The following is a 17,296-nucleotide window of genomic DNA, read 5'->3' as shown; positions in this document are numbered from 1 at the left end:
ATGGCTAGTGTTAATTCAGTTCGCTGCAGCGGCGGCGTCGAATAATACAAAAATTGACCCGAGCGTCAGCTTCTCCGCAATGCATGGTTGCTAGCGGCCGTTTGGAAGACAGATGCGCAACTCTCCTACCTAAAGGTAGCATATACAGTAACTCTACGCTGCGTGAGATATGGGCGCCATCTGGCAATACATCGGGAAACGAGCTTGTGCAGAGGGCACGGGGGAGGAAAGTTCTTTCCTTCCTCCGTGGCAGAGGGCTTTCGTCGGCGCGTCGCCTTGTCAGCGCAGCCGCTTCTTCAGCGCAGCTTAAGAAACTAGGGTCTTTAGAATTACGTATCTATCTATTTTCTATTAAAGGAACACACCACCTAATACTTACCTAGCAATGTTGTGCCTCAGATATGCGTAATATTTACTTTTTGATCGACAACGTTCACAAGTATGAACAACCGTACCAGTTCAAGATGGGTGGGCCGTAAGCAAGTGGTTCAACTTTGGCCGGGTGGGTGACAGGGTTGCCAGGTTGGGCTATAAATAGCGAAATTGGGCAACATTTTTGTGGACTTGGCGGGATTTTTTGTCGTTGGCTATTTGGCTACTTTTGGGCTTACATAAATAATATAGCAGAACAAAACAAGGACAGAGAAAGAAGCACACAGGACGACCGCTTGATGACCGCTGGTTCGTACAAGGTTCAAAGAAGAAAATTCAAGAATATTCAAAGCCCTGTCACGTGTTTTTCAAGGACTAAAAAGCCGCATCCAAACGAGGATATTTTTTTAACTATACAAATATTTCAAATTCTGGCTTAAGTTATCGCACTCATACCTATACAGTTGAAACTTAATTTAACGCAGCCATCACCACGCTCAAACTTTGTTAAATCGGGAAGTTTGTAAAATCGAGAAAGGGGTCTTTCAGTCCTTCGAAACCTAAAATTGTAACATAGAGACACGCAAAGTTTACCATGGCATTGTTTTTGCCGCTAACCCATGCGAGCTCGTGTGAAAAGTCTGTTCAGGTGTACCAAACATTGAGCCTCACATATGTGGTCCAGGCTATGCAGGCCACGTATACAGTCACGTGAAATATGACATGCAGCGAAAATACAAAGAAAGGGAGAACGAATGCAGCGATTATGTGAGCAGGACGAGAAAGAAAGTTGCGAGGAGACGATGTATCGCATAAATCATGAAATAATGAAAGCACACGTCGGTTTCCTGTGGGTGCATTGTCAGGAATAATAAACCACCGCCACTCGTTGAACCATCTGGTACATTACAGCGCAACTGTTGAGGCCAATGTTCCGCGCAAGTGGGTGGCATGTAACCTTGTCAAAACAAAGCCAGGCTCGTGAATATGGGTGACAGACGTTTTAACGCAATAGCAGAGGCCTTCAATACTTTTACTGATCTTGAAGCTTCCGCGAAAGTTTGATATAGGGACAGGAGCAGCCGCTAGGGGCGGCCTCGCCCGTGCGGGGGCATCGGAGCGGAGCCGGCGATACATTTCTACGGCACGCATCGGAACTGAAAAACGTGATTAAATGTAGCCGTGAACGTTGGTTATATCTTCAGAGCAATATTACCTTCAGGCACATTCGGGGAAGCTCTAATACGGTGCAATTTAGCGTCGAATGAGGCCTTGGAGCACGAAATGCGTCGGCAACAAACGCATGCTGCTTCCGCTGTACGATATACTATCCCTATAAAAACATGTTTCTTCCGTTTTTTGAAAGCATCTATGGAAATCTGCGGATGATCCAGAGTCCTTCAAGGGCTCTGGCGGATCTTAATGCCTCGCGGAAGTACAGTGGCTCCAACTCTTGAACGCGCATATCAAATCTTTCAGTCTATACACCTGATGTTTGTATACGTAGGTATTTTAAAATAGCCTCGCATTTATCAAACCAACAGTCAGTTTGAATGAATCAGTGCTTTGAATTTAGCAATTGACGAGCACCAAGGAATACTTTATACGGCTTTTCCCTGGTTTTGCGTTTTCTTTTGCGTTGGTTTATCACTACGGCACCATGCCGCGTTTAAAGTTCTGTCGCTTATGGAATCTGTGTGGTTTTCGCAGTGCTTCTTTACTGTTTTTGAGGCGGAAGCCTTAGATGCCTCATCAAACGCGAAAACTGCTCGTCGGCGCCCTGCGTCGGCGGCGTCAACACGAGTAATGCAATAAATCATCATCACGTGATGACGTCACCATATGACGTCATAACTTCACAGACCGCCAGAATTTGTGATGTCATCATGGCGTCACGTAACGTGGCGTCACACGATGACGTCATCACATGACATCATCGCTTTGCATTGCCTCCGTGGTCGGTGGACCGATCACGGAGGCAGTGCGAAAACAGGCGAGGCGCAGAAACCCTGCAATGCCTCCTATCCTGGAGGCAGTGCGAAACCACCTTAGGTGCAGACAGCTTTCGGAGGGGGACGGGGGAGGATCAATACAACAACAGAACAAAAAGAAGAAGATGCCTTTAACCATTCGATTAGGCTAAGGCGAATGCTGAAGACACCCTGTGAGTTCATTCCACTCTTCAGTTGCGACTTCCACTAAATTATTTTTCTTTTTCTGCGGCATTCGCAATCGTCTCGGCCTTCATCAGGTGTTGATTACATCTACAGTTAGCGTGTAAGAACGAGGCTTGTTTTGCACGACGGTTACGAAATCTTTATTGCTTCACTAAATTCAAACCCTATGATACCTGCACTCGCAACCAAATATTCTTTATTTACTTCATACGTTTGCTGTGATACACATACACAGCACATACCTTGCGTGTATCTTTTACGTTTTTGTTGTGTAGGCGGGCGAGCTGTGGACGCTTTTGCACTAGATAAATACACGCCGGGAGGCCGTCGAAAATCCTCGGCACAGCGTCCGGCAAAAGTTTCGGAAGATCGCGCTGCGACGTCACAACACCACTTCCGACTAGCCATTGGTGCACGCGGACAATGTCACTATCATCGAAGTGCTTTTCGCAGGCACGCACATGCGGGGAGTCAAATGTGAAACCACCGGTTTCTCGTCGTGGTACAGCGCGCTTCTACATTTCTCGCCGTTCGCTGTTTCTAGGCAGCCAGAGCACCGACACCTTCTCGTCATTTCCCTTGTATTCTGATCGAATCCAGGGTACGCAGCAGGTACGCGGCATCCTTTCCGACCCTCAGGCACAACACACTAGGCACAATACAGGACATAAGGTGAAACCTGCGCGCTGAGTCGCCAATATATTTCGCACTGACACCGGCCACCGGCAACCGCCTTTGCTGCCGTCTGCCCGACGTCAACAGACTGGACGCAGCGCCGCGCCGCGGTCGCCGCTGGCAGCGCACAAAGCTCCCCCATAGAGTTACGGCGAAGCTTCATGACCAGGAAAAGTATTGAAGGACTCTGGCAATAGCATTAGTGCCTGCACTTAAAAAACAGCCACCTGTGTAAAAAATAGAAGAAATTAGCACTTTTTTTACCAACTTATTTCAGAAAAACTTTGTTAAATCGATTTTGGTTCCACGTTAGCTTCGGTAAGTTGGGTTTAAAACAACGTTGAACCTTACGAGTACCTGCCGGGGAATGCAAATTTTTTCATTAGATATGGAACTATGTAAAATGAGGTTTTGTTAGAGAGAGTTTTCACTGTATCATTATACTGCAGAAAAGTCTAGCCTTGATGGCATCTAAAGTAGTTCCCAACACACAGCAAACGTTATGGACAGGAGCTGAGGCTTCTCTAGTATTAACAAGGCTTGACATGATTACGGTGTACTAACCACATGCACCGCTGCTTGGCAGGGAAAAAGCAGCATAAACGCAGGAGACAAGAGTGAAGTTGTAAGGAGATAAGTAGAGAGAGAGAGAAAGCGAGACAAGATGAGAGAGCGTATGCATGGGCATATTGGTAATTCATGTTTCACTTTTTGAGCGCACAAAAGAACAGGGACGAATGTGTCCGCGTCGTTTTTCGTCCCTGTTCTTTTGTGCGCTCAAAAAGAGAAACATGAGACAAGATGAATTGACAGGTGAGGAGTGAAATGAATAGGTCAAGGGATTAACAAACAGAATACATGCAAATTCAGACGATGTATTGTTGCCGAAATCGGAAGTTTGCCGCATCAATCCTAATCTACAGCAGAAAGCAGGTCGCACTGTGGACATCAGACTGCACTGGTCCCGAAATTCAAGGGTTTTGGAGGACATAATACAATTCCAGGAGCTTCAAGCGTTTTGAAAACGTACTTTTCAAATTCAAGGTTTTTCAAGGACCTGTACAGACCCTGTCAAAAGTACAGTCTGTTCAGATAAGGTTGGCTGGGCATGTCTGGTAAGCATGTCTTATTTTAATGAGAAAATTCTATTTTATCCACCAAATGTCGGGGACAACTAAATCTGTTTTGCAAGAAAAACGCGTCAAATATAGAAGTGCTTAGTGAGCCAGAATCATGGAGTGTGGGAAACAGCCGGTTAAAAAAAGAAAAACCGGCATCAAAAGTTACCATTTCACTGAAAGAATGTTTAAGATTTGTTCTGTGCTGACGATGGACACTATTTGAACTCAGAAGTCGTGGTGTGCGGTAAGGTCAGATGCCAATTTCTAAAACAAACTAATTAAAATTGAAGCTTGTTGACAAAGCACTGTACAAGAAGTTCAAAGTTGTGTCATACCATAAGATATAGCACAATTTAAAACGGTACAACAGGACTTGTCGCTGCGCTAGTTCATTCATTACTTGAGAAAAATAGGTATGGCGCAAAAAAGACAGGGACGAAGTGAAGACACACACAGTGACAAACTCTGGTGCCAACTTCCAACTGTTCAATACCAGAAACCACAATGATTCATACATGCTGCGGAACAAGGTAACCTCATTACAGATACAGTAACATGGATGAACTAAGAAATCATCATGAGCCAGTGATCTAACAGATTCGAAAGACATGCCCCGGAAACTGCACTACCTGAGCTATAAAATCATGCCAGCACATGTGTCCATTATGGGGTCAGGGTAATAGCCAAAAGAGGCAGCGCACAACCTAAACACACGTCTACACGCTATGTTTCAAGAACATCACTTCTCTGTTCCTTGAATCTAGTGATTATGCACTAACGCACTGACTGCCTGCCTTTTTATTAGGAACGCCTCAATCGTCTTCCTTTCCAGTGCGGTTGTCTGCTCTCCTTAGTAATGTGGTTTCGCTGAAGTATGGCACACAACCACAGCGCTCGCAGTGGCGTGCCAAATATATGCCCATGTTGTTGCTGACCGCCAAGCGATGCTCTCTTGCACGATCGTTGAAACACCCGCCCGTTGAGGCAGTGATGCATACCCGACCGCAACTTAGGGGAATATTGTAGATCACATTGCTGGCACATTCAGTGTGATAGCGCGCTTCTTGGAGCATGCAGCCGGCTGCTTATTCGACATCAAAGGGCAAATTATGACCAGGAGTGCTATGCAGGATGGCCCGAGACCTGGAACTAACCTTGGGAAAAGAAGAGGTGCACTGGATGTACAACCCCCGAGCACAAAAAGAGCTCTTGTCTTATCAGTCGGCGCACTCAAAGACCGTTAAAAGAGGCATCGCTTGAGCGGCATTGGAGTCCGCTATCAAAAAATCATGTCAACATTGCATGCAAAGCAGTTTCCAACACCAGATTGAACGACTAAAAAAGGCAGGCTATCCTCGCACAGTGCTCACAGCAATAGTGGAGTGCTTGCTCCAAACAATTAAAGGCAAACAAACAAGAATACACACACCAGAAGAATACAGGAGTGTGAGACCGGTAGTAATACCCTACTCTCACCGCGTTGCTCACAACCTGAAGAAAGTCGCAAATAAGTACAAGGTTCCGGTGGTGTTTTCAGCCCCTTTTAAACTTGCTTCCCTGTGCCCTCGAATTAACAACAGCAATGAAAACAAGAAGACCTGCGGAACCCAGCACGCAAGGCCATTTTTCACGTGCAAGGAAAATGTGGTGTATCAGATCCCGCTGTCATGCAATAAGATTTACATAGGACAAACGGGGCGTTGTGTAAATGAGCGGTTGAGAGAACATGAGCGTTCACTTGACAAAGGTACCTGGTCCAATTTAGCAATACATTGTAAAGCCTGCGGGTGCGTTCCTCGTCTAAAGGAAACTTTGGTTTTGGGTAGGAGTCGAGACAAAGTTGAACGCGAGCTCAAAGAAGCCTTCTGTATCAAAGGAAAGGGCGTTAACTGCGTCAGCGAACCATCAAAGGTGTTATACGAATGCGAAATCTCCTTTTTAGAAGCACTGGGTTAAAATAACTTCTCGCATTAGGTGGTATACCGACCGCGCATGTCTGGAAGAGGAAAACTTTTTTATGGGTGGTTACGTGTGATCTGTTTGTATTTTTTCTTGCTGTTATCATTTATTCAAGTGTTACTCTTTCATATTCATATTGTTTTGGCCTTATACACCACGTGTCATTGATCGCATGTCCTTTTTTGTTAAAGACACGTCACCACGTATAGTTTTATTGCTTTTAAGAACACCATGTGATTAGCGCTGTCGAAATGTGAGCCTATATGTATCCCCGTTTTCTTTGAATAAAATCAGTTGTCAGTAGGCGTTCGTCCATGTCACTTCTTGTGTTCGTCTCTTTTGCGCCTGATTCCTTTCGTTAAACCTACCAACTAGCTCACCTATATTCTGTTTGCCATTCTCTTTACTTCTGTATTTATTTATCGATTTACTCGAGTAAGAATGAAAGGAAAAAGTGTACTAACCCACCGATATATATATATATATATATATATATATATATATATATATATATATATATATATATATATATATATATATATATATATATATATATATATATATATATGTGTGTGACGCTATATGTGACAGACGTGCCGTGGCACAGACGCCATACTTTTATTCTATAGCACGCGCTCTTCTTCATCGTCGGCTTCTACCAGCCATACCTGCATGCCTGCTTACGTCCCAGGATTCCCTCTCCCCTCGGAAGAATGCGCGAGTTACGAACAACAAAGCATGAACAAGCAGTCTTAGAAGCAAAACATGTCGAAATGCACAGTAGTTCCATGTCACAATGAAGTTCCGTTAACTCGCACAGAAGACTTCACAGAAGAGGGCAGCAGTCCGGTGATATGTAGGAAAGCTCTGGTGGGCGAGGCTGGCTGTTGCGTTCAGGAAAGCTCAACCATGCCTTGCACATGGAGAGTGACGATGACTGGGTTCGTGGAAATGTCACAACTGAGTAATAATGGAACTTGAAGCATCGGAATGTCGGCTGTGGTGGACGTCGCATTCCTTGTCCTGACTGGCACACACGTAGTGCTTTCAGTTTCCGTGCTCGTTGACGGAGGTGAATCGGACGATGATCGAGTCCTTGCGAGGGACAAGGGGTGATTACTTGTCTTTCTCGGTGTCTTCGTGGATGGTGTAATCGCAGGCGCAGTCTTGATTTCTTGTGCAGAACGCGTCTCTGACGACGGTCCTTTATGCGAAGATGCCTTACATTTTGAATTTGTCTTTGCTTTAAAAGGCTTGCTTTACGACGTCGTCCTTTCAGCTGTGATTGTGCTTTCGAGGAAGTTTTCGTTGGTTGTTGTGCTTGTCGGAGGATCGATTGTAGTCCTTGAGGTTCGTCGACTTGTCTGTGCTGGTCTTGCTGATGTTGCTCAGGAAATTGATTAAGTGGAGCCCCTTTCGAATCGTGACGTTCCTTTTCTTCGCAAGTAATTGTCGTGTCCGGTAGGTAGCTGGTGCATGGTGTGCTGTTGTCTTGCTTGTCGGGCAGCGGAGACTTGACCAATTGTGAATGTGTGTCGCTTTGTTGAACTATAGAGCAAAGTCCTCCCGAAGCATGAACTCTTTCGGCATTGCAGTGGCTTGGCAAGGTATTTTCTTGATCCTTCATCTGGTCCGTCGCGTACGTAACTATCCCATGAGGCGTGCGGTGAGAGTTACGAGCACCAGAAGAGCCAATTGACGAAAAACCAGGAGGTGGGCCGCGTATGCAAGGCGAGAAATCAAGGGCAACAGGTGCTGGAATATTGACTTGATTTTTGTAGTGCAATGAAGAGGTAAGCAATGGCGACTTTTGTGCAGATGGGAAACCAGGTGGAAAGTCGGGTCTTTTGCGGCCGGGATGCATTTTCGTGAGCATACGCCCCACTTTGTCTGTGGGGAGTTGTAAATTCATGCTCGTTGTTCGGGTGCGTGAAGATTGTTACTGTGACGGCTGAGTGCGATTGTCTCCGGATGGTGGCTTATAAGCGAGTCTTCGTCGTAGTCTTTAAAACGGGTGGTCATTTCTTGTTTGATTTTTGCTCATGATTCGTTGTTTTCAAATATGTGCGTGAGGTAAAATCGGAAGGCCTCACCACTTCACGTAGAAAACAGTGCTACGAGACGGGACAAAGAAAGGGCACAAACACGGCGCTGTGTTTGTGCCCTTTCTTTGTCCCGTCTCGTAGCACTGTTTTCTACGTGAAGTCATGCACCAACCAGCCCAAATCCGTACCCTACTGCCTCACCACTGACGTATTCGTTGAAGTTGGCGACCATCTCCAGTTCCGACCATGATGCAGCGGTAGCGTGGCGTTCGAAGAGGTAGAACCAGTCCTCTACGGGTCCATCGTCCGCTGATCCGGTGTACTTGGGGATGTCAAGGTCAGTTGATGGTTCTGTCATGATGCTAATCACAGTTGGGTATCCGCTTCTGTGGTCTGCGTGCGGTCAAGGTGTCTTGCTGAGGGCTTTGCTGGTGATGTGCGGATGATGAGTTGGCTGCCAGGTCTCCATCCTGGGACGTAAGCAGGCATGCAGGTATGGCTGGTAGAAGCCGACGATGAAGAAGAGCGCGTGCTATAGAATAAAGATATGGCGTATGAGCCACGGCCTGTCTCTCATTCATAGCGTCACACACACATATATATATATATTACTCATCTATTTTATTTATTTAGGCACTGTGTACTAGGTCCAGTACTCCAAGAATCTGCTATCCAGCGAGTTGGGTCGTTGCCCTTTAAGGCTGAAGGACGCGGCAGCGTTAAGGTCAGGCAATACTCGTGATATTTCTGGAGAAGAAAAAGATACTACATCTTCTGGGGAGCTATTCTCGATGCGTTCATCCAAAGGAGATGTCCACAGTCCAATTCGTCAGAGCGCATTCAGTGATTCGAAAAAGCGGTGAGCCGTGATGTCACCTCGCTCTTGACCACGTCGCCGCACCGAACCCGCCAGCACATTATTAGTGTAAGAAGAAAGTGGACGAAAAGCACAGAAACAGGAACTTTTCAAGTATGAAGTTGCATATGAATGTGTCATGTTTGAGAACAGTGGAGGGAATGCGTACCGACCTTACAGCTGCGTTACACGAGCGGCCGCATTAAACCGAAATCGATGGCTAACACGATCAAAAGACATGTGCACCGAAAATCGGATCTCTGTGGGCTGCGTTCGTTGCATTGAAGAGCATTCTGTGATAGAATAAAAGCAGGACACCGACCATGAAATAAAATGCGGAAAAAGACGTTTCGGCTCCCCTGACGGGAGCCTTGTTCACAATGAAAGCGACGACGAGTGAAGCGATGCTTATGAGGGCTTTAAAATATGACGTAAGCAGAGGCTGTAGATAAGAGGGAGCGTTCCGTCATTTCGGTTCAAAGTATTATCCGTCGTTTGAATCACGATAGATTCTAAATGGTGTCTTGCAGACAGTTTTTCTCCTTTTCCAAGATCGTGGCGTTATCGAAATCAATGTGGTGGCTCAAGTTTTCAGCCTGCTCGGCCAAGGCATTCGAAGAAACTTTTTTCTTGTTGACGTCATTGACATGCTGTTTGATCCGCTGTTCAAAATTTCCTGTCTCGCCGATATATGCACTGTCACAGTCTTTACATGGGACCCGATAAACTACGCCACGAAACTTTTCTTTTTGAAGCTTGTCTTTCACATTCACCAGCCGATGACGCAATTTCTGTGTAGGAACATGGGCTACTTGGACGTCGTAATGGCGTAGAACGCGGGCGAGACCCTCACTCACACCAGGCACGTACGGTATAGCGGCGCGTTTTTTTGGCAACACACGGTCAGGTCTTGGCGGCTGAGACAGCTGGAGTTCCACCGAGTTCAGCATAAATTTAGGGTAGCCACATGCCGACAGGTCTCGGTGCACCTGCTGTAGGTCAGCAGCCCTGCTGGTCGGCGTTGTGCAGATGCGGTTGGTTCTGGCGACAAGTGAGGCCACCACCGATCTCTTCTGGTTTGTCGGGTGCACCGAGTCATAATGCATGTTCATCTTTGTGGAACAGCGCTCACGAGACGACGACGAAGTAAAAGAAGGCACAGGACAGGCGCTGCATGTACGTGCCGGTGTGCGTGCTCTTTCTGTACACAGAAAACGTCAGACGGCGCTGGTCACGTTTCACAAGGACGTCCAGGAAGGATAGTTCGCCGTCTCTTTCTACCTCGGCCGTGAACTGAATATAGGCTTCAATGCTATTAGATGCGAAGTATCTTAAGGTCGAGCTCAATCCGGCGGTGGTGGTGGTGGTGGTGTGCGGCGTGACCACCCTCACTGCGCATGCGCATGCCCTCTCCACATACCTCCTCTCCACTCCCCCTCACCATTCCCCTTCCCCTCTACCCATCCCCCTTTCTCCTCTCCAATTTCCCTCTCCACTCACCCTCTCCATTTCCCTCTCCCCTCCCCTCTCCACTTCCCCTCTCTACACTTCCCCTCTCCCATCCCCTTTCCACTCTTCCTCTGAAACGCGGGCTAGACATGCCGAAATTCTCTCCTGCACAACGCCGCGATGAGCTCGAGCGCATGCGCGTCCCCTCCCCTTCTCACTCCTCTCCTACGCTGCCCCCTTCTCGCCCGCCTGTCAACGCCGTTCCCCGCTCGCCCTGTGAGAATTAACGGCCAGGCTAGATGGAAGACACGACGCGCGTAGCATCCCTCTTCGCGTTCCACGACACGAGGTCGGTAGCATGCCCAACGAACGCCAACGGAACGCGATCGTGCAAGTGCTCCGGCTTCGCATCGCCTCATGGTCCTCTTTAGCGGGAGATGGTGTAATTTTTTAAGAGGGACAGGAATGAGGGAATTTTTTCTCTCTGAATTATGCAAAACACGTCGTCTACGTAACGAAGGAACACCTTGGGCGGCGTGTTGAAAGAGGCGAGTGCACGACTTTCAAGCCATTCCATCGTTAAATTTGAAGCTGTTACCGAGATAGATGCCCCCATCGGTGCACCGTGCACTTGTTTGTAGAAGGCGCCTTCGAACACGAAGTAAGTGTTCTTCAGGCAAAACAGAAGGAGCCTTTTCAAGTCAGGGACGTCAATGGGCGCCCTTTCAGGCAGTGTAGGGTCATCTTCAAGGGCGGCGGCACATGTTTCCGTGGCGAGTCGAATAGGAACGCTTGTGAAAAGTGACACGACGTCGAACGAGGCGAGGGCGTCCTGATCATCGGGAGCATAATCAGGAGAGCCGAAACGTCTTTTTCCGCATTTGATTTCATGGTCGGTCTCCTGCTTTTATTCTATCATGTTACTTCCTGACCAGACGGGCTTCCGTCAAAACCTCGACTTAAGCGCATTCCGTCCCTATCATTTTTGTCGAGAGTGTTTGAAAGCTTCGTGATGACATGATGGCGCTGCAAAACAAGAACTGGAAACAGGGGGCACGATCTCTCGTCGAGCGCCTTCTATTCAGCGGCCGCTGAAATGTACTGTTCATTACATGGACACATCGGGAAGAGCTCCTCCGGCGAAGTGCTGTATTTTATTTTCAGATTCCCCATTCGAACTAAAAGAAAGGACTAACGGCGGCGTGCCGCAATTATTGAGCGGCGGCGGCGGCGGCGTGATCTCTCTTGGGACTTCGGCGGCGGCGCGAGCGGCATGACCAAAAACAGGCGGTGGCGCACATTTCTAAACGCGTCAGCGCCGCCACTCAGTCAACATTTTCAGAGTGCAGCGACGTCAGCGTGATTGTCGCGCTATCTTTTTGCCAACTGATCATCGCGCCTCCCATGGGCGTGTTCGTGGGCGTTTGTCCTCTTTCGGGCAAGATGTTTCGTTCCTCCTGCAGCATGAAAATTTCCACACTCGAAGGCGTCAAGGGCGCACACGCAGCACTCTTGTGCAGCTCGTTTCGCTTCTCTGGACTATTGCAGATGAATAAATGGACAGGTTACTGCTATAATTTCCTTACACGTCTGAAGATTTTTCTGTAGTAACGAATCGGTAAAAACAATATCTCCACAAACAAGTAAATAATAACATTTCTCGCCGCTAATCCCACCAGGGGCGCTTGGTTCGTGGCTGTGGGTACAGTTTGTATAGAATGGGAAGGAATAAGTAGCAAGGACAGCGTTGAAATCAGCAAGGGGCTGAGACAAGGATGTCCTTTGTCCCCGCTGTTATTCATGCTGTACATGGTGAGGATGGAAAAAGCTCTAGAAGGTAGCAACATTGGATTTAATTTGTCACACAAACAGGTCGGCACGATGGTTGAGCAGAAGCTTCCAGGTCTATTTTATGCTGATGATATTGTGTTATTTGCGGACAGTCAAGATGATATACAGCGACTGGCAGATATATGCGGAAGGGAATGTGAGGCTTTAGGACTAGGATTTAGTGCAACAAAATGTGGATTGATGGTATCCAATGATCACGAAGACCATGCGGTCTTCATACAGGGCCAAAAAATACCGAGGGTAAGCGAGTACAAGTACCACGGAGTATGGGTAAATGAGGGGGATAGATATATGGAGGTACAAGAGAAAGCATCGGTAGCAAAGGGAAAGAGGAATGCTGCAATTATGAAGCACAGAGCTTTATGGGGGTACAATAGGTACGAGGTGCTTAGAGGGCTGTGGAAGGGTGTGATGGTCCCGGGGCTTACATTTGGGAACTCAGTGGTGTGCATGAAGTCAGAGGTACAATCAGGAATGGATGTAAATCAAAGGACGGTGGGCCGCCTCGCGTTGGGCGCTCACGGGAAGACGACAAATGAGGCTGTAAAGGGATATGGGATGGACAGGCTTTGAAGTGCGGGAAGCTCAGAGCAAAATGAGATTCGAAGAGAGGCTGAGGAAAATGAAGAAGAGTAGATGGGCAGAGAAGGTTTTCAGGTATTTGTATAGAAAAAGCGTTGACACGCAGTGGAGAAAAAGAACTAGGAGGCTCACCAGTAAATATACGGCTAGCAGTGCGGGCGATATGGCAACAAGGAGCATTAAGCGGAGGGTCAGAGAGGCGGAGAGGACTTATTGGATGGCAGCGATGGAAAAGAAGCCGGCTCTGAGTAACTACCGAAAGGGAAAAAACGAAATAAGGAGGGAAAGGTTTTATGATAATTCAAGGGGAAGCGCTTTACTGTTTGAAGCAAGGTCGGGCTGCCTTAGAACGCGTAGTTATAAAGCGAGATTCAGTAACGAAGAAGAACAATGTACATGCTGCGGGGGAACTAAGGAAACGATGGAACATGTACTGATTGAATGTGGCGATATTCACCCAGCTATACGTGTGGGCACGAGTCTACATGAAGCCTTGGGTTTTAGGGACAACAATGGAAAGCTGAACACGTCCGCGATAGAAATAAGTAAGAGGCGGTTAGAGTATTGGTGGCAGAACAGTAGAGATAAAGAACAAAAATAAATAATGGGGGGAAAAATAAGGTCATTCTGCCTTAAGAGGCAGAGAGATAGACCGTGAATTTATATTTTTTTTGGTATAATAACATAGATTTAATCAATGTAAATAAGGTATTAGGCCAACATAAAACAAGGAAGCGTTTTTTTTTTCTTCTTCTTCGAGCCTGGTGGCAGACATGTCACCACCCCGTTACAAAGGGGACGCTCATAGCATCCATCCATCCATCCATCCATGGGTGGTACGTCGTGAGCGCGGTGAAATTGGATGCGAGACATCGTAGCCACGTGATGATATAACCTTTAGTTCTTCGTGCGTGTGTGCATAGTCTGTGCGATTAAGCCCATAGATGAATCGTGCCGCTCGCTGGCGTTGCGCCGTGAGCACTGCTCCACTGCAAGAGCAAACGCGGTGAGCGGACCCGATCTTCGCCGCGGGCGTCTGTCAATCAAATAGATTGACGTGCGAACTAGGGCACAAACTCAGTTGATTCTGAAAAGGCCCCAGTTCAACTCGTGACTGTCATAGTGCAGGTGTGCCTGTCAAGTTTTTCATGCGGTGGACGGTACTCAGCAGTTTCTTTGCATATAAAATAATAGACCCTTTGCAAGCAATCCCAAAACACCCCGTGGCCGCGCGAAGCACTATGGGAAAAGTGTGTACGGCGAGCCCGCCGGCTGTTCTGTTGCTCGCTGCTCGTTGGCGCCGTGGGAACATCAAACGAAAAAAAGAACGCGTCGCCGCTGGTTGACTATTATTAAATCCGGAATACGACACATGTCTGAACGCACCTGCATGTATCTCTACTACGGGTGTGCGAATATTCTAAAGTTTCGAATATTCGTCGAATATTACATTCGAAATATTCGTATTCGATTCGAAAATCGTGTATTCGAAAAGTTTCGCATATTCGATAACTTCGAATATTCGAAAAATCGAATATGCGATTTGATTATCATGCATAAAATAGCTCGTCTTCCACATTTCTGCTGCGTTCGTATAGCTAAAAACGTTGCCGAGAGGAGCGATAAACATCGAAAGTACACGGAGGCACGATATCTGTCTGCGACGAGCGCCCCAATGCGTATGATTTATTGCTGGTGCATGTACGACGTGCAGCGCTGTTGGCGATCATGTAATCGTACAATTTCAATATTATGCGGCCGTAACGTGCCACACTACCACTCGTTCACTATGCGGTACCACTTCTGAAGAAAGACAGTGACCCATGTGACTGGTGGCGGACTGTAGGCACCTTCACATACCCCAGTCTGGCAATCTTTACCCGATGTACTTCCCTATACCAGCCACTTCTGTTCCAAGCGAGCGTGCTTTTTCAGTGGCGGGGGGGGGGGGGGGGGTGTCTCTGTTAGAGGGGAGCGCCTGCTGCCTGATCATGTGGAGCAACTCATATTTCTTCATGATAACTCCGATACTGCTTCGGCCAGGTGGGAGGCGGCCCTCCGCAGCTCCCTCCTGGCTGACCAGCTCTGGGCCGTCCAGCAGGCCCGCGGAGCGGCCGGCAGGCTTGGTCTGACGGTCCCGACGTGGGAGTCGCCCGCTGCGCGCTGACGCGCGCCTTGCAGGACCCAAATAAAGTTTTTCAACCAGCCAACCAACACCTAGTCATTACTTTCATTGTGCCGTGATATTTGCTTGTGTTGTGATGTGCATTGTGCTAGCCTGGACATTGTGTTCTGGAGATAGCAGTGTATGTTTTGTTGCCAGTCAGCCTGTTAATGTTTTTTTTTTTTTCAAATAGCTACATGTTAAATAAAGTATTGTTACCGTGGAGAAATTTTTCCTTTGATATTCGATATTCGATTCGATATTCGAAGGTGGATATTCGTATTCGATTCGTATTCGAAAAATTTGATATTCGCACACCCCTAATCTCTACGCATGAAATGCGAAAGGAATGATGCAGTCAGTGTAGGTATTACCGAGCGCGGATGTATACCGGATGTAGCAGTTAAGCGGCATGCGAGTTATCACGTGCCGATACATGCAGTCAAAACGTGCTATCGTGAACAATGTGAGCTGGAACACCGAATTCGTATTTATTCAATGATTACTTGTCCACAAGCTGCTATGACATTTAATGTCATAGCGGCCCGTGATCGGGTTTAACCAAACTGTAGAGAGCTGTTACAGTGTTCAGGTATACAGATGATTATTTGACTTTAATTGACAAGTCACGCGCTGTACAAAGAAGTGAGCACATTCAAAACGTGTTTAAATAAAAAGGGATGGTACTAGAATTCACTTGCGAGATGCCTTGCTCTGATAATTTGCAGTTTCTTGATACATGCTTTTAAGTTTCACTGCGGAGCACGTTTGCGGGCAGTATAGCCCGTGTTCAGCGAAATCAGTGCTTAATTTCGCGTCGGCGCATTCGAATATTGTTAAACGAGGAATTGTGATGTCATCATTACGCACGACATTGGAAAAAAACTTGCGCACATAAGACGAGCAGCAGGTTCCAGCTGCAAAGTGATCAAAGAGGCGGGATGTCCTGCGTATCGTTGTATCGGTTTGCGAAAATCTGTTCGCATGGCAAAGAAAGATTAAGACGGACGTCCTCCATCCCTAAATAATGAAGAAACTAGAAATATTGAAGTTATTTCACATATGTAGAAGAAGTCGCATGGCCTGAAGAACGTAGCGAAGCGATGTGGGGGTGAAGGTTGTGTTTGCCGTCCGAAATAAGCTTATTCGCATTAAGGTCGCAGGGGTCTGCGGTGGGCAAAGAAAAATTGGGTCAGAGGCATGCCAATTGTATTGTAAAATGTGTAGGAGTTAACCGCCAATTTCTCTTTCTTGTGTCCACATGTACATCGGCCAGACTGGTCGATGTATAATACGCGCCTCAGCGAGCATCGAAATTCATTGAATGGAGCCTTCTCATCTCGCATCGCCATGTCAGCCATGAAAATGTAATCCATCTTCGAAAGCAGTTTTTTGTACCATCAACCTAATCAGACAACGCGAGAAATTTCGGAGGCATATCATGTCACAAATAACGCCACACTTTGTGTCAGCCAACCTTCTCAGTCGTTACAAGACAAGGAATTCAACTTCATTAATCGACTGTAAGCACGCACCTTGGTTGTTTGAGTTTTCGTGCCTCTTTATGACACGCGCGACGCACTCCCATTTTTGTATATAGGCTTTTTTTCACGCGTGCAATAAACTAACAGTTGTGTGTGAGCGCTCGTTTGTGCATTTCCTTCCTTGTTCTGCTTCTTTCTTTTTTCGCTCTAAGTTATTATTCCAACCTGTAGTTATAGCACCAACGAAGGTTAGTGGGCACTTATCGCTCGTTACATGTATGGTGCGAGCGACGCAATGAATGTATCTAATTTCCCCAAATGCCGACTACACTTTCTTGTGTACTCTTTAAATATCAGAACCTCACACTGTACTCGTCAACAGGGTCGATGGACGTTGATTCCAAATGCATCCGCGAATCATAGACCGCTCCTGCACTTCATAGGCAACCGAGTTGTATTTTTGTTCTCATTTATGCCGTAAGGCGCACTGGAGACAAAAAAAATAAATAAATAAAAGGTGATGCTTCTGAGCCGCTCAACTTGTCCAACAGTGGGACAGAC

The sequence above is a fragment of the Rhipicephalus sanguineus genome, chromosome 1 (assembly GCF_013339695.2).
Source record: "Rhipicephalus sanguineus isolate Rsan-2018 chromosome 1, BIME_Rsan_1.4, whole genome shotgun sequence".
Classification (NCBI taxonomy): domain Eukaryota; kingdom Metazoa; phylum Arthropoda; class Arachnida; order Ixodida; family Ixodidae; genus Rhipicephalus; species Rhipicephalus sanguineus.
Note: the sequence above shows the minus strand (reverse complement) of the source record.